At 44.3% G+C, this 18687-nt stretch overlaps 1 non-coding gene across 1 annotated transcript; it reads right to left on the bottom strand.

The window, feature by feature from the left end:
- Positions 1 to 17645: 17645 nt before the first annotated feature.
- Positions 17646 to 17749, bottom strand: LOC112312724 (U6 spliceosomal RNA). Its single transcript, XR_002975614.1, has one exon. It is a non-coding gene; the product is annotated as a U6 spliceosomal RNA (small nuclear RNA).
- Between the last annotated feature and the right edge of the window lie 938 nt (positions 17750 to 18687).

Raw genomic sequence — 18687 nt, 5'->3', positions numbered from 1 at the left:
CATTATCTGAATGCTAAAAAAAGGCACTAGATGTTTTTAGCATCAGAACCTGCCTACTTCTCACCACCTCCCCTGCTAGTACCTCGTGCAAGGCACCATTACCTCACACCTAGATGACCTGCATGTCTCTAAACTGGTCTCCCACTGTCACCCTAGGTCTGGCTGCTGTGTTCCAATTTGTCACACAGTAGCCAGAGAGAGCCTATTAAAATGCAAGTCAATTTCACCATTTCCCTATGAAAGGCCCCTCATGGCTTCCCATCTTACTCAGAGCCAAGTCCGCGGTTGTCCCCATGGCCAAAGGCCCTGAAAGATTGGCCCCCAGCAACTCCCCTGCCCCTTCTTGTGTCCTTGCCACGGCTCCAGCCACGCTGGCCCTCTCGTCACTCCCAGAGAGATGTGCTCTCTCCCCTGTGATCTTTGCGCTTGCTGTCTCTTCGCCGGGATGTTCTCACCCCGCTGCCTTCATGACCCTGTTGCTCTAGGATCTCTGCTCACACGGCCCCTCATCAGAGAAGCCCTCTGTGACTGCTCTCCATGAGAGAGGTGATGCCCTCAACTCCCCTTAGTCTTCGCCCCGCCCCCCCCCCCCGCCCCCGCGGCATTTCCTCCCTTTGTCTCTTGATCTGGTTTTAGCCAGGCTGCCCGCCCTTGAACATGTGCCCGCAGGCAGAGACTTCGTGTTTTTCTTTACTTCTCGTGGAAGATGGAATTTTCCAAGGTGGCCACAACAAGATCTCTTGTCTCCTTAGAGTGTGACATTGACACTTGCATGTTGAGAGATGGGGGAGGGGGAGGTCTATGCTTCTTCCCCTTGAATCTTGGCCGGCCTGTGACTATTGGCAGAAGTGACACTAGTCACTTCTGTGTTTTCCAAGGATAACTCACGCAGGCTCTGTAGCTTCCTCTTGGTCCTCTTGGGATCCTGAGTCTTGCCACGTGGAACCCGGGGCTATAAGAAGAGGTTCCACTTAACTGTTACAGTGACAGTCCCAGCCGAGGTCCAGCACTGCCTGCCGGCCATGGGACTGAGCAAGGCTTTGCGGCGACTCCAGGCCCCAGTCCCCCTCTAACAGCAACTGTGTCCGAGACCCCAGGAAACGACTGCCCAGCCTGCCCTAGTCAACCTCCGGAACTATGTGACATAATAATAAAATAATTGTTATTTTTTTAAGCCACTAAGTTTTGGGATGTCCCATTTAGCAGCAGTGGCATCCAGAACACTGCTGTGTCCCCGGAGCCTAGCACAGCGCCTGAAACATACCCCCGCACCCAGTACTTTCTGATCAGACAGAGGAGGCAGAACTCCAGAGCGGAAAAGCAGGCTGGTTGCTTGGTGGAAAGTATGCTGGCTTCTTTTTCCCTTTTGTAACCTAATGACAACTCTTGATTAAGTAATTTATGTATTGTACATCCCCTTGTATATTTAGAAATTTCCGGCTAGCAATGCCCTTTGGATTTTTAAATACACACATATAACAGTAGACAGCTTGCAGGATCAGAATAAAGGAAGGTAAACTGAAGATGAAGCTTAAACAAGTGGTCTTTTTGGTCATTTTTTTGGTAATTCATTCTATGTAAACATCTTCAACAGAAAGACTGTTAGTAAGCCCAGGAAAAGGTCTCGATATTGCCTGTATTCTTGCTGTATTTTTCCCCGGCTGTAACTGCTACTCATGACTTACACAGGGCATAGAGAAGCGCTAGCCTCATTTACACTATTACTATAATAGAATTTCAGACAAAAGCAAAAAGCTAAGCAGAGCAAAAAGAAATAAAAAAAAAGCTTTCTCAGTTGCCATAACTCACAGGAAGTACCGTTGCTTTAAAGAGGGCTCTTTTCTCTAAAGGAAGACCCGTTGCTCCTGGAGCTGTATCAGCTTCCCCTTCACTGCTACCCTGTGTCAGAGCAGGGGTGTGTTCTCAGAGGCCACCCTTCAAAGGTTGTGGGTATCCATCCTTGAAAGTCGTCCTACCTGCAGCAGACCCTGCGCCCGGGGAACAATCTAACAATGGGCAGGGGGGAGTGGGGAGGGGACAGTGAGGAGAGGGGATTACAGGAACTACTATAAAGGACACATGGACAAAATCAAGCGGGAAGGTGGAGGAGGGGGAGGGAGGGGGGTTCAGCTGGGGTGGGGTGGAGGGATGGGGAGAAAAGGCACACAACTGTAACTGAATAACAATACAAAATTAAAATTAAAAACAGGAAAAAAAATATATATCAACAATTGAATCTAAAAAACAAAGTAAACAAGAAAAACAGAATCATGGATACAGAGAGCATTTTGATGGTTGACAGATGGGAGGGGATTTTGGGGGAATGGGTAAAGATGTGAGGGGATTAAGAAGTACAAATTGGTAGTTACAGAATAGTCATGGTTTGTAAAGTACAGTACAGGAAATGCAGTAGCCAAAAAAACTTGTATGCATGACCCATGAACTTGAACAAAGGGGTAGGGATTACCCTAGGGAGTGGGGGTTACTGGGTGGGGGGCAAATGGGGAAAATTGGGACAACTATAATAGCATAATCAATAAAATATAATTTTTTAGTAAAAAAAAAAAAGTCATCCTACCTGATTCAATCACTTGACTTTAGACACAAAGGGGTCGAGCTTCTGTCTTGGGATAGTATCAAAGATTTAGTTGGAGTTGCTTTGATGTAGAGCTGCTTGTTTTTGGGCGGGCCCCTGCCGTCACCATGCTGGCCGTTCCATAACGTGACTTGGGTCTTGCAGAGATGAGGTAGACCCGGGTGACTGGTTCTTTTTCTAAAAGACCTGCAGGAGAAACCTAGGAAACTGCTGTCTCATGTACAGTATCATCTGAGGTGTATAAATCACCCATCTCCGCTGACTCCAAAAGGAATCCTGAGCTCTTAGGAGGGCTACCTTGGCCTGGGGAATCATCTCCAACAGGACACTTTGCCAGTTTCCTGAAGCTTCCAGATATCGGCTCTGGGCAGAGTGGAGCCCCCCCAGGCCGGGCCCCATATGTGTTCTGTGACCCTTAGGCTCTCGTTCATCTTGATGATTTCCCCTCTGTTCCTAGGGGCAGACAGCAAGTTTGTAAAACAGCGTGAATGAATAAAGTCACATTGGAAATTTAGCCTGGGCTGCAGGCAGAGCACCAGGAGTCAGCATTGAAGACCTGGCACTCAGACACTGCATAGCTGTGACTCAAGGTCTGGGGTGAGTGTCACTTACACCCAGCCCAGCTATCCCGGCTGCCTCTGCGTGGGCCAGAGACAAACCGCTCCTACCAAGCCCTGCCTTGTTTTGGTTTAAGTCCGGATTCTTTCTGTTTTAAGCCACTAAGCCTCAGGGTGGTTCATAGAACAGCAACCAGGATACTGTTCCCAGGCCCCACTCCCAGAGGAAACCACACGGGCCATTTCTATTTTGGATATCATTTGGTGGCTATTGATAAATATCTAAAGAAATTTTCCATTGTGTGATTTATTTATTGGACACATTGTCTGTTGACTTTGTCCTGTGATAGGTAAACACTGCCGAATTAGAACTGTAATTTAACCAAAGTGTTTGTTTTTAAGACAGAGAGAAGGACAGGGCTTTGGGAGCGCAGTACTCTCTGGCCCCATTCATCCCCACCCTCAATTTCTGCTCCCCTGTCGACACTTTCTGTTCTTTTAGCTCTTATCCTTTTACTAACCTTTGAATTTCTCACTGACACACTTATACTACAGTTTTTTATCGTTACATTTTATACATTATCTATTGGTTCCTATTGCAGAAGCTAAGTTTCAGCTTTCCTAAAGTGCATTCCCTCCCCCCCCCGCCCCCACTGCATACACTTTGATTTCTTCAAACTCTCAGAATTATCAGTGTTCAGTATCTAGTTATTATGGTTTCATAAATACCTGTATTGTTTATACTTGGGCTATCTATGTACTTTAGTTATATTATCTTTCTTGAACAATGTATTTTTTTCTAGAGTTAATAATTATTCCATTTTTAATTCTGCGTAGCTTTCTGTGTACCTGTTGACACTTCTCTCTGGAAATGGATGTGTTTGTGAAGGTAATTAAATGCATATTCTCACTTGAAGGAAGTAAATGCAACTTTTCTCGACCATAAGATCCATAAAATAACCTCTCAGTTCCACCGTTTCGGGGAGCCACCCTCCCTAGGGCCCTCTGTCTTCCTGCTCGCATCTGGGCTGAGTGCTAAGTTGGCCACGGGGCTGTTGCCCTGGGGCTTCCTGGTCTGGGGAATTTCTTTCACTTCTCTTGTTATTGGACCCCCTGTGTATTAGCTGTCTATTGCCGTGTAACAAGCCACCCCCAAATTTAGCAGCTTAAAACCATCAGCATTTATTTTCCCTCAGTTTTTGTGAGCCCTGGATCTAGGGACAGCTTAGATGGACGGCTTTGGTTCAGAGTTTCTCCTGAGGCTGCAGTCTTTTGAAGCTTGGCTGGGGCTGCAGAGTCTGCTTTGAAGCTTAGCCATGAGCCTCTTGGCTGGAGGATCTGGTGCCTCACCACGTGGACCTCTCTCTAGGGCTGCTCACATCCTGCCAGCTGGCTTCCCCACCGGGAGGGACTCAAGAAAGAGCACAAGACAGCGGCCGAGACAGCGGGCTCTGTGTCTCTATAACCTGATTCAGACGTGGCAGATTGTTCCTTCGGCCATCGTCCTCTTGGTCACACAGCCCAGTCCTTGCTGGCATGGGAGGGAGCAGTACAAGGGTATGAATGCCAGGAGCAGGGGCTCATTTGGGCGCATCTCGAAGACTGGGAGAATCTTCTCATTTGGATTCCATGGTTTTTTCCTCCTTCTTTGTTGACTACTTATTTTGGGTGGATTACATTTCCTAGTAGCATCCTGAAATAGCTTGCTTGGGAAGTAATCTTTTTCCAGATTTTGCATTTGTGAACGTGTCTTTAATCTGTCCTCCTCCCTGAATATTGGTTTGGGTTTTGAATTCTAGGAGGATATTATTTTTCTTTAGAGTTTTGAAGGCTTTGCTCCATTTTCAGGTAGTTTCCACAGTTAATATCGTCAAGTCTGATGCCATCCTGAATCTTCATTGCTGTGTGTTTCCTGTTCTTTTGAAAAAGGTCTTGAAATGTTTAGGCTTTTCTCTTTATCACCTGTACTCTGGAGTTTCATGTCAATGTGTGGGTTCTTTTTCCTTCGTATATTCATGCCTTTTCCTGGGTATGTGTGGGACACTCTCAATCTGGAAACTCAGGATCTTCAATTCTGTGAAGTTTTTGTATTTATTATTCAATAATTTTCTTAGTTATCTCTTTCTGGCATCATATGTATTACATATTTAACCTGTATTGATGCTCTGGTTTCCTTAGTGTTATGTTTTCTATATTCTATCCATTTTTCTTTGACCTACTTTTTCTGAGATATTTGCTCAACTTTATCTTCCAACACTTTGATTGATTTTTAATTTTCTACCCTTACATTTTTGATTTCTAAGATGTCCTTTGTTTTTTGATGAATATTCTCTTTTTAAAAAACATCGCTCCTGTCATTCTATCATTTGGTCTCTTTCCCCCCCACTGGATGCTTTCCGAGAATGTCTGGCTTCGTGGTCGTGGACTGCTGGTCCGCATGGAGAGTGATGCATGAGAAGTGGATCGGAGCTGTGTGTGCAGAGGCAGGGCTTGTCAGGACGTGGGCTTTAATTTAGGGTAATTGGTTGGTGCTGTTTCATTGATGGATGTCCCAACTCTCCGTATTTATAGGTCTTTTCCTTGAGTTGTTCAGTTTCCTCAGAGAAAAATCACCCCATCTCTTGTTTAGGGCGTACGTGTTGGGGGTGGATACCACAGTAGGCTGCCAGGATTCTGAGAGCTGAGTGGGGCAGGGGGGTGGGGGAATGTCGACACACCTGTGCATTTGTTCACCTGGTTTTCCCGGGTCAGAGGGGCCTTCCTCAGCTCCTGCCTGGGTCCCGGAGGCTGGAGCTTGTCTGGGTTTAGCCTCTCAATGAGTCGCTGGCATGGGGAGAGAGAGTGACCTGGTTGTGCACGCTACGAATGGGGTCCAGGGGAAGAGGTTTAACTGCTTCCTAGACTGACTTTCAACCCCTGCTGCTCTGGCTGAGACTCCTCCTTCCTCCAGCCTTCTCAGGTGCTGTTGTTGCCTGTCTGGGGGCCATTTACCTTGTCATTCCTGTGTGTAGAGGGGCACTTACTGGTCACATGATTTTTTATAACACCGAGGTATTATTTGCCCCTTTCACTCATCTTCTGTTAAGCCAGACGTGACAAAGATTTGTAAATGTGCACACAAAACCCCTCTTCTCACTATATGTTTTTGTTTTGGAACATAATTATCTTTCATAAAACATGTTATGTATTCATGTTAATATGTGCTGAGTTTATTAATATTTAAATGAATTAATAAATTGAAAAAGTTCTATCTTTGTGGTAAATATTGATATACAGGGTGGGCAGAAGTAGGTGTACAGTTGTCAGTGTGCAAAACAAAGTTTATTCTCTTGTATTATTATTTATGTATTAATTGTATTATTTCTCTATGAACAACTGTAGACCTCCTTTTGCCCTCCCCTGGGTATAATCAACACCAGCAACAGCTCCTTTGGGTCCTCAATAATTTTTAATAGAATGAAAGAGTCTTGAGACCTGGGCTGTGTGTGTTACAATAACACATCCTCCCCCCCCCCCCCCCCCCCCCCGTCACTCTGCTGAGGCACCCACGTTGGCACCTTTGTTGGCCTGTCGTCGCCTGTGACTGTGATTGTGTAAATCTGTCCAATGCAGCAGTGGAGTCGGCAAATTTATCCAACTCAGGCAGAATAAGCTCTGTTTTCCAATAAGAGCTTTATCTGTATTCAAGGCGACGTTTAACTTTTAGAAACGTTGACATTTTGAAATGATCGAAGTGCATGCCGTGGTCCCTCTATGCCCATCGCCCGGCTTCCCCTCGAGTCGCCGACTCTGTGAGTGTGGACATCAGGCAGGAGCTTCACAGTACATCGCAGTGAGCCGATCCACGGACCTCACCGGAATTTCATCAGTTTCTCCAAAGATTTTCTTCTGCTCCAGGATCCAGTCCAGGATTCCACATTACAGGTGACACTTTGATCTCTACCGTCCAGCCCCTGCATTTCTGTCTGAATTGGTTGTGTGCTCAGTTGAGGAAAAGGGGCGTGTCACTTAGCCTTGTCTCCCAGCACTTCCAAATATTGGGTCTTTCTGGAATTCTGTGGTCCGCGGAGGTTAGTTCTTGTCTTCATCTGCACACCCTTCACTACGGTACTTTGCAGCTTGCTCTGGCTGACTCAGCTGTCTCAGGTTCCCCCCTTTTCTAGCTCCCAAGACGTTGTAGATGCCCCTCGTCTGCTCTTGTCTGTCCCCTCGTTTCCCTGGGTTTGCTTCCTGCGGGACTTGCACTCCCCTCCTGCCCAGGCTCTGAGAACTTGGGAGCTAATGTATTTTTATTAATATTGGCTGGATTTCAGGAAGGAGAAGACATAAATAACAGGTTTAATTTTCTTGTTTAATTAGAAATCTGACCCTGATATATCCCCAATTTGTACATTATTTTTGTTTTTCAATTGAAAGCCTTATTGAAATACTTTTAATGACTACTATACTTAAACAAAGCTTTATAGTTGTTCTTAAAGCAAATAAAGACTATGGAAAGATTCTGGAAAAATTGGGGAGCTTTTAAGCTAACTTTATAGGTATGCTGTTTATTGTAATGGAACATATGTAGGCCCTGATTAGAATGCTTTGTGTAGCCTACCTTGAATTTCTTAGCTTGGAATCAAATGCCAGGTCCAAGGATTTGCTTTATCCTCTAGGCCTGGCTGGTATCATGGCGCCCCCAGCTACTCGCTGCTCAGAGATGCCCGTGGGTCTCTCCTCATTGCCTCCTCTTTCAGTTTCTGAAAAGGAGGAAGTGCTGGAAGGAAGAAACACTATCTTATCTCTGATTCCCAGCTCCCAACTTTCTTCTATCGTGTTCTTGAATTCACCTGAAAAGGAAGAGTGAGATTGTGGCTATGGAATACTTTTCTACGAAGTCTTTCACCCTCCTTGATTACTTTTCCTGGAATTCAAAAGAAATCAGGTTCTTGACAGTTGGCAGTATTTATAAGAAAAGTAAAGCATTTTCCTCCCATCTCTTATTTTAAAATGATCTTACCTTCGTATATATCTATTCCTTGTCTTTACATTTCTGCTTTGTATTATGTGTCCATAACCAATGTGTTGTATTATGTGTCGTGCATTTAAAACTTGCCTCCATGGTTTCTTCCTGGGGTGGAGGGCGAGGGCGGGGAACGCTGGTGGAGAATAGAAGCGGGGACAGGGCCCTTGGCTGCGAAGTTTTGTTTCTTTCTTTCTTTTTTTTTTTTTTTTTTTTAATCTTTTTTTTTTAATATATTTATTGATTATGCTATTACAGTTGTCCCATTTCCCCCCCCACTCCACTCCATCCTGCCCATCCCCCTCCCTCCCACATTCCCCCCCTATAGTTCATGTCCATAGGTCATACTTATAAGTTCTTTGGCTTCTACATTTCCTACACTATTTTTACCCTCCCCCTGTCTATTTTCCACCTATCATCTATGCTACTTATTCTCTGTACCTTTCCCCCTCTCTCCCCCTCCCACTCCCTTAATGACAACCCTCATGTTCTAGTTGTTTGCCTAGTTTGCTCTCGTTTTTGTTTTATGTGTGGCCGTTAATAACTGTGAGTTTGCTGTCATTTTTACTGTTCCAATTTTTGATCTTCTTTTTCTTAGGTAACTCCCTTTAACATTTCATATAATAAGGGCTTGGTGATGATGAGCTTCTTTAACTTGACCTTATCTGAGAAGTGCTTTATCTTCCCTTCCATTCTAAGTGATAGCTTTGCTGGATACAGTAATCTTGGATGTAGGTCCTTGCGTTTAATCTTGGGTAATGTAATTATGACGTGCCTTGGTGTGTTCCTCCTTGGGTCCAGCTTCCTTGGGACTCTCTGAGCTTCCTGGACTTCCCGGAAGTCTATTTCCTTTGCCAGATTAGGGAAGTTCTCCTTCATTATTTGTTCAAATAAGTTTTCAATTTTTTGTTCTTCCTCTTCTCCTTCTGGCACCCCTATAATTCGGATGTGGGAACGTTTCAAGGCGTCCGGAAGGTTCCTAAGCCTCTCCTCATTTTTCCAAGTTCTTGTTTCTTCATTCTTTTCTGTTTGGATGTTTGTTTCTTCCTTCTGGTCCACACCATTGATTTGAGTCCCAGTTTCTTTCTCATCACTATTGGTTCCCTGGGCATTTTCCTTTGTTTCTCCTAGCATAGGCTTCATTTTTTCATCTGTTTTTCGAATAGATTCAACCAAGTCTGTGAGCATATTGATAACCAGTGCTTTGAACTGTGCATCCGATAGGTTGGCTATCTCTTCGTCGCTTAGTTGTATTTTTTCTGGAGCTTTGAAGTGTTCTGTCATTTGGGCCTTTTTTTTTTTTTTTTTTTTTTGTCTTGGCGCGTCTGTTACTTTAAGGGGCGGAGCCTTAGGTGTTCACCAGGGCGGGGTAACGCTGGTCGCTGAGCTGTGACGCTGTACGAGGGGGAGGGGCCGAGTGGGAGCAATGGCGCCCGCCTCACTCTCCTCCGGATTTCAATCCTTCACTCTGCTACCCACAATCAAACTGGGCCCCTCTGGTGCTGGTTCCCGAGTAAGTGGGCCTGTGCACACTCTAGGCCCCTGTGGGTCTCTCCAACGACCTCTTCTGTGAGGCTGGGAGTCTCTCCTGCTGCCGCCCCAACCCCCAGGGGCGCTTTCAATCAGAGGTTTCAGGCTTTATTTCCTGGAGCTGGAGCCCTGGGTTACGCGGTCTGCTCCCCGCCGTTCGTCCGGTTTATCTGTGGGCGAATGTGGTGCCGCGGGGTGCTACCCGCTGCTCTGCCTGCCCCACTCTCCGCCACTCTGAGTCCGGCCCTCTCGGTTTATCTGCGCAGATGTGGGACCGCAGGGTCTGTTAGTGCTCGGACTGTCTGCGCCATTTGTCCCACACTCCGCCAGTCTCAGTCCCGCCACAGCCACGCGAGTCCTCTCCACCCCGGTGCCCGTCTCCGCCCCTCCTACCAGTCTGGATGAATGGTTATTTTCTATTTTCTTGGTGTTGGTCCCCCTTGCTGTTCGATTCTCTGTCAGTTCTGGTTGTGCGAGGAGGCGCAGTGTGTCTACCTACGCCGCCATCTTGGTTCTCCCGAAGTTTTGTTTCTTTAAAGATAAAGTCCGGAAGCTCGTATGACAGCATGTTCATTTTGAGTGGTGGAAATGAGTGTTTATGATGTGATTTGTCTATTCTGCATTGAACATACCCCCCCCAAATTTTAAAAATAACCATTTTAAAGGTAGATGTAGCTTGATTTTAATAAAAAATAATGGTGATTACTTGGTTTTCTGTCATTGAGAATGAGTTATTTTCCATAAGAGAAATGATTGTATCCAACTGAAACTTAACGTACAGGTGTGCCAACCATATTCCCCAGACCTTGGTGCGGGATGGTGCGAACAACAATCACAAAGCAACATTTCTGCCTATCTGTTCGCATTTGACCTGCAGAAAGTCCAGCCCTCTCAACTTTGGTAAAAGAGCCTGAAGGTCTCTACGAAATGTCTGTGCCCGCAAACACCTGGGCTCGCTGTAATAATGACTCCCATCACCACAGATGGTCAACTCATCTATGTCACTGGTGTCACATTCAAGTTACCTGATGCAACGGGGGCCCTGACATCTGTGCCCTTGACATCCAGAGCGTTCAAGCAGTCAGCACCCTTGGTGACAGTGTGCACAAAGCTGCCACTGCCACCACCTAGCCATTGCTGGCACCGATGTTGCTGGTGTTTTAGTCTGAAAGTCCCATGCAGGCTTTAGAGAAAGAGGTATTTTGGCTCCTATCAGCAGCACGTCCTGCCATGGGTGTAGGTTGGAGGAAGAGTATGAGTGACAGTCACATGCTATGCTCTTTTTTTCTTCAATGCATGGCTTTTATTGCATCTTTAAAATATCGCAAATAAGGCTGAGGAATCATTCGGCACACTGCTGTCTCTATAGCTGGACAACCTCAATCCTATTCATCAGCCTGCTGAACGCTTGCTTTTTCAGAAAACTAGATACCATCCCCAAACTTTCGGATATCCCTGTTTTTAACTGTCGTGGCTTGCTGAATCAAAGCAGCTGAATCGGTTACAAGTTCAATGTTGTTTCCTTCAAGAATCAACTCATCTTTCTGGGCTTGAGATATTGAACAAGGAACACCTGACCTCATCTGAACCCTACGGATGTATTTTTTGCCCAAGAAATTTCTGATTTCATCAAGAGAACCATTCTCTCCTGAACAACGCTGCTGATGGGGAAGTGGGCGTACACAGACCTCATCTTGTAATGGAAGCCCTGGGTAACAGCCCTGATATACGCTATGCTCTTATCCACTTCGCAGTTCCAAGTCGGGGCTGTTGACGCTGTGCTTGGGGTGAGTTCTTTTCTGGAAAGAATCTTGATCATCATTAAAATGGATCCCCTGTGAGCCTGTCCCCCCAGTGCCTTTGCAACGTCCAGATACGCCAAGTTTTTAGGAGACGATAGCTTAGGCTCCTGCTGGGACCCTGTGGCAAGTTCAGAAGCATTTATATTTTAAAAAACATGACTTAAAAAGGAACTTTTCCTAATCTGGACTATTTAGTGTCCTGATTGTAGAAATGAATTTTATAATTTGAATGAAGGAGCAAGTGCAAAGAAGGTCCTCCTGTGTCTCGGGGGATTATCTATAACAGTGAAGCATAAGAATGATTTAGGTGAATGTAGAACATGAGAAATATAAATATTGCTCAGGTCCAGAAGCAGGAGGTAAAATGCAGAACTGGCTTCATTAGCACATAAAAAAGCTATTAGAAGTTAAGTTAAATAAGTATGTCATAAGAAAAAGCATATCAATCAGAAAAGGAGGCCGACGGGCAGTGATGGAAGTTGGCAAAGGCACAAGGCAGATTTGCCATGGTGTCGCAGTTCTGGCCAGCAGACTTCATCCGTCTGAGGACAGGAGCAGCTTTTCTGAGACAACACAGCCACCAAGCCCGCATACGGAACAATGAATTCCACTAAACGTCAGACTTCTAAAGCCAAATACTGTTGGTCTGATTCCATGACCACTAAGTCAGCGGGTTAAAACTGAGGTCCCCTTGGCTGTTAAATTTTTTTTGTTTTAAAAACACAATTTGTAGTTAGGCTTGTATGTTAGCTTTTTGTAGGGAAGACATAAGTGCATCCAGAGAAGAATGATCTGCTCTCAGGTTGTAAAAGAAAAAATCAGCGATTCGAGCTTGCAAAGTTGAGTAAAAGGTTCTAGAGCTCTGTGAATTCGCTGGGGTGCCAACACGAGAGTTCTTGGTAGCAGATGGTCCACCTTGACGGTACCCTTCCTGGGTATGAGGCCCACCAACAAGGGTGATGCTGTATTACATTGGAGCATTTAGAATACAGAAAAAACCCAGCCACAATCCCAGCAATGTGACAGTTTTGATGTTACTGTTAATTTTTGGTGTATTTGCATGTCATTGCATTGTTTAATTGACTTTACATGTGTATTCATTTAACAATTTTTTATTGAATTGCTGCTATATTCTAGATGCTGCTCTAGGCACTGGGTGAATAAAAGCTTTTGCCTTCAAGGAGCATACCTTTAAAATAATGAGAAACACAAAATAAACACATGGCATATTAGTTGGTAATCGATGACATGAAGAATAGGTGAGAGAGAATGATGGGTGCGCTCCTGAAAGCGGTGGGTCAGGGAAGGCTTCTTGGAGGAAGTGACATTGCATAAAGGTCTGACTCAACTTTGAAGAGGATGTGGTATTAAAGGAAAAGAGGGAGGATCTGAGACGTGGGATTTACTGATGCATATTACTAAAAATCAATTTATTTAAGATTTAAGAGTGGGTCAGATATATTATGGCTATGAAATCTTTGCTAGCGCTGACATTTTAGAATATTAGATACTTATTCATTATCTTAGAAGACAGGTGTGTGTGCATGTTAACTGGGACGGAAGGGAAAGAGTAGCAAGTATGTGCTTCTGTGTGAGAAAGACTCCCTGGGGCCTCCCGAGCATTCCCGGTCTTCCGAGAACCTCACTCCCTCTCCTTGTGGTAAATACTAGAATACAGGAACCCACGTTAGTGCCCTCAGATACTAAGGTGCTCACACTCCTCCTAAGACTTTCCCATCACTTCTAACATTTTCATTTTGTTTTCCCCAAATTAGAGACTAGGTTCACGTCCTCGATACGGTTTTCCCCACCAGCTGATAAACATCTGGATCAAGTTTACGACAATGCGATTTCTGTCTCGTTTCTAGCTAGTCTCTCTCTCAGCCAGTCACACTTACCACACTTGTACTGTGGGCCAGGCAATGAGGAACTGAGGCCAGAGATGGAAGACAAGACCCCTTTCATGAAAGAGGGAAAACAGTCAAGGAAACTACAAATGGGGCACAGGTGCTGTGACAGAGGCAGGTGCCAGTATGGAGAAGAAGGGTCCCAGGCTGGCATCCTGTACGGTCCTAGAGTCCTCATGTTAAAAGGAGACAGAATGTCAAGGGCATGTACCGTAATGATTGTTTCTAATTTCCCATTGATATAAAACAACCTGGAGCAATTCCACTTCTAGGTACATTCTCAAAAGAATTGAAAGCAGGGACTTGAGCAGGTATTTGCCTGCCATTGTTCATGGTAGCATTATTCACAATAGCTGCAAAACGGAAACGACCAAAATACTCGGTGATAAAGAAATGAATAAACAAGATGTGATATATAAACACAGCCCAATGTTATTTAGCCTTAAAAAGGAATGGAATTCTGATACAGGCTACAAAACAGATGAACCTTAAAACATTATTATAAGTGAAATAAGCCAGACACAAAAGGACAAATATTATATGATTCCACTTATATGAAGTACCTGGAATAGTCAGATTTATAGAGACAGAAAGTAGAATAGTGCTTACCAGGGGCTGGGGCCGGGAGGACTGGGGAGTTATTATGTAATGGGTCTGGAGTTTCTGTCGAGAATGATGAAACAGTTCTAGAGACGGATGGTGGGTAATGCTGGTGGCTGTATAACAGTATGAATGTACTTAATGCCACGGAACAGTACACTTAAAAATGGTTAAAATGACAGGTTTAATGTATGTGTATTTTATCCAGTTTTAAAAAAATAAGCTGAGATGAGGCCCTAATGCCTATAGGAAATGTGTGTGTCCTAACGTAGATTTCCCAGAATTTGGGTTATTTCCTTATTCTAGAACCTAGAAGGAGTTTTACTGGATCAAAATTTATGGGATTTAATAAGCATCATCCAATTATTCTATGAAAACAGTTGTGCAAGTTTACATTTCTCCCAGGTACTTATGGAGGTGCCGAGTCCACCGTCAGTACACAACCCCTGTCCCCGGCCAAAGGAAAGCAAATCATTTTAATAGTTCACAGTGCCAGCGAAGGGCTAAGCACTGAGTTTTGAGTAAACAATGGTGCCTCATTTTAATATGTACTTCTTTGTTTATTTGTGAGGTTTATACTGTTGGCATTTTTTTTTACTAGATATATTTCCTATTGTATGGGTTCTCTGGTTTCTTATTTTAAAGAAATGAATCCATGAAATGAATCCATGAAATCCCAGAAATGAATCCATGTCTCACTTTGTTTAAGGAAGCTTAGCAAAATACACACAAACAGGGAGTTTTAAAAATGAGGAAAATTGGAGCAAAGAGAAAATAATGGCACGAAGTAAAATGAAGACAAGGTACGGTATTGTATATGAAATTTGCTGAGGGGTCTGGTAGAGGAAGGCAACTCATTTGTCTCTGAGTTCTCTGGAAGCCAATGGGAAACGAGGAACAAGACCCCTAGCTTCATGATGACTTTTTCTTGGTAGTAACACACCCATCCCTGCTAATCGGATCTGAGACAAGTTCTTTCTGTGGGCTCATATGGTAGGCTTTATCAACCGTGGTGGGAACATTATTATTTTTTTAATTGAATTTGTTGGGGTGACATTGTTTAATAAAATCATACAGGTTTCACATATTCAAGTCTATGACACGCCATCTGCATACTGCATTGTGTGCTCACCACCCAAAGTCTAGTCTCTTTCCCTGCCCATTCATGCCCCCTTTGCCCCTTCCACCTCCTCCCGCCGCCTTTTCTCTCTGGCAATCACCATATGTTTGTGTCTGTTTATTATTATTATTATTATTATTATTTTGCTTAATCCCTTCATCTTTTTCACACAGCTGCCTAACATCCGCTCCCCTCTGACAGCTGCTAGTCTGTTTCCTATGAGTCAGTTTCTACTTTGGTGGTTAGTTCAGTTTGTTCATTAGATATCACATATCAGTTAAATCATATGGCATTTGTCTTTCTCTGATGGGCTTATTTCTTTTAGCATAATGTCCCCCAGGTCCATCCATGCTGTTGCGAAGGGTAAGATTCCTTCTTTTTTATGGCCAAGTCGTATTCCCTTGTGTAAAGGCACCACAGCTTTCTTATCCACTCACTACCTACTGATGGGCACTTGAGCTACTTCCAAATCTTGGCTGATTGTACGTAATGCTGCAGTGGAACATAGGGGTGCATATATTCTTTCAAGTTAGTGTTTCGAGTTTCTTCGGATAAATTACCAGAAGTGGAATCGCTGAGTTGTAAGGCAGTTCCAGTTTTAATTTTTTGAGGAAGGCCCATATTGCTTCTGACAGTGGCTGCCCCAGTCTGCATTCCCACCAACAGTGCACGAGGGCTCCCTCTACTTGCCATCTCGCCAGCCCGTGTTGTTTGGTCATTTATTGATGGCAGCCATTCTGACAGGTGATATCTCATTGTGGTTTTAATTTGCTTCACAGAGAATGTCTTAAACACAGTTTTCCGGGAGAGGCTTACATTATTTAATGGCAAACTATGGGATGGCCGAGACTTTTTTTTTCAATCAAGGATTTCAAGGTAACCAGAAATGAATCCCAGATATCTGCTAAGTGCTCATACTATATGTGCATAATTCAAATGTATTATTGGAAGGGTGGAGGAGCGTTTGGGAGGACTGGTTCTTTCTCCTCCCTCTGATTAATGTTGCTGTTATGTTCCCATAACTGGTTAGCTCTCCGTGGATGAGACCCAACTGAGGGCAAGAAAATTGTGACCGACCGAAGGTTTACATGCTACCCCCCTCCTCCATGTTCCTGTTTGCGGCTCTTCCAGAGCTAGTATTGGGTGGCGAATGCCTTTAGGGAAAGGAGGCAGATTCTTAAACACAAACCTCAGAGCCACCCTCCCGACTTCCAATCCTGTGGAGCCGTGATGGAAACTCAGATTTTCTGACTTAAACCCATGTCTTTTTTTTTTTTTTTGCCAATATCATGCAATCCAATCAGTTGTCACTACGATAAAATACAGTATGACACAACTATTTTTATTTTCTATATTATATCTCAAAAATTGGAATTGCTCTTCAGTAACTGAAATGGAACAGAAAATCAACGTCTATTATTACAAGCACAGGGGAAACATGCAGAATTTGTATTCTCTTGGCTTGTGTACTGTCTTTAGCCATTAGGGAATTTAATTGAATTTACATGTGAGAGAAGCAGCGCATTCAAGCAAAGGGATGTGGATTACATGGAAATGAGCTATGTTCAAAAGGGGCTCAAATAGCCAGAGGAGAGGGAGATGAAGACAACAGTAATACCCGCAGCTTAAGTAATCAGTCACATCGTTTATTGTGGCTACTGTACATTGCCGTGTAAATATATCACATGTGATCTTGGATATGGGGGGATTTCTCTAAGCGGCATTGTTGCTAAACACAATTGGATTTTAGATAAATCTCATACATCCATTTCATATCTCCCTTTGTTACAGGGTTTCAAAGTGGTGGTGGGAAAATGGAGACAACGGTATTTGAACATTAATTAAAAATATGATAAAGAAACACTAAGGAAACGAAGTGGTATCTAGCGCTTATCAAAAGGGCGAGGGGACTGTATCGCTCTGGTGGCTGCGGGAAGTGCGAGCGAGGAGGCATTCCGAAACTGCACGCACGCCACTCAGAACGACAACCCGGGGCTGCAGGAATCCCCCATTGTTAAATGTTTTCCAAGAAATGATACATATCCACGATTCCTTTTACGGCAATTACTCATGCATTTCCAGTCTCATTTTTATTGTTCAGAGTAAGCATTGTATTTTTTAAAATTGTATTTGATTGATTACGCTGTTACAATTGTCCTAATTTCCCCCCTTTGCCCCTCCTCCACCCAGCATCCCCCACACCCTCGTGCAATCCCCCATCATTGTTCATGTCCATGGGTCATGCGTATAAGTTCTTTGGCTACTCCATTTCCTATACTGTGCTTCATGTCCCCATGGCTATTCTGTAACTACTGATTTGTACTTCTTAATCCCCTCACCTCTTCGCCCATTCCCCACACCCCCTTCCATCTGGCAACCATCAAAACGCTCTCCGTGTCCATGATTCTGTCTCTGTTCTTGTTTGCTTGGTTTGTTTTTTACATTCACCTGTTGATAGAGATGTATTTTTGTCATTTTATTGTTCATAGTTTTGATCTTCTTTTTCTTAAATAAGCCCCTTTAACATTTAAAAATTCGAATGCTGCACAAATTTGTGAGTCATCCTTGCTCAGGGCCCATGCTAGTCTCTGTATCATTCCGATTCTAGTTCGTGTGCCATCGGAGCGAGCACAGCATTGTACTTTTGTTTTTGGTGCTATGAGATTTGGGGAAAACTTCAGAAAGTAAATTGGATATAACTCCGTAATTCCTGGCCTTGGGGCACTTTTTCCAGAGGTAAAAGGTAAGGGTTGCTAACTTATCCCTGGAGAAGTGCCAAGGTCAGGGGAGAGCCTGGGCTTCTTGGGCCTAATGTTGAAGGATAACTAAAAAAGAGACCCCTTCTCGGAGCTCTTGTCTGGAAACAGGACAAACACCTACATTCTAGTCTAAATTTGTCAGCTGTGTCTTGGGAGACACGATTTGATTTGTGGCAACACTGAATCCAGGTTACAGAGAGCCCATGTGGTGCTTGGCATTTTGGCATTTAGATAGGAACTCCTGGTTTTAATCTCATGGAACTATTTTAAGGATTTAAGGGAGCTTTAGGATAGGTGAGTCTAGTATTTCTGTGGTTAGATGACTTGCCCGCTGCTGACACCAAATCCAAGTCCTTTCGGGTACCAGCCACTCCATTCAACCACTTCCTTTGGTCTTTAAGAGGAGGGCAAATATATTTACCTGAAAAATAGGATAGATGAGATGTATTCAGGACTTTTTTTTGTATATTGGGCACTGTGCTTTCTTCAGCATTTCATTTCATCTTCCTGAGAGCCAGTGAGTCTCAGTACTACTCTACCAGCGCTGCCCCACCTCACAGACAAGGAAGAGAGTCTTGAAGAGGCGATGAAGCACGTCCATCCCAGTCACACATCTGTGAGAGCGAGGACGCTAACCACTCTTAGCTCAGAGACCGTGCACTCAGCCACCCCCTACAGCCAGTCCCCTCTGCTGCTTGCGGTGGGTCACCTTGCGAAGGAGCCTCTGTTGAACATCAGCCCACACGATGGGGCCGGGGGGAGCAACAACATTCCGCTTTCCAACTGGCCACTGCCTCCTTTCTCCTTTTTG

The sequence above is a fragment of the Desmodus rotundus genome, chromosome 9 (assembly GCF_022682495.2).
Source record: "Desmodus rotundus isolate HL8 chromosome 9, HLdesRot8A.1, whole genome shotgun sequence".
In the NCBI taxonomy this organism is placed as follows: domain Eukaryota; kingdom Metazoa; phylum Chordata; class Mammalia; order Chiroptera; family Phyllostomidae; genus Desmodus; species Desmodus rotundus.
This window is presented reverse-complemented; position numbering and strand designations above follow the sequence as displayed.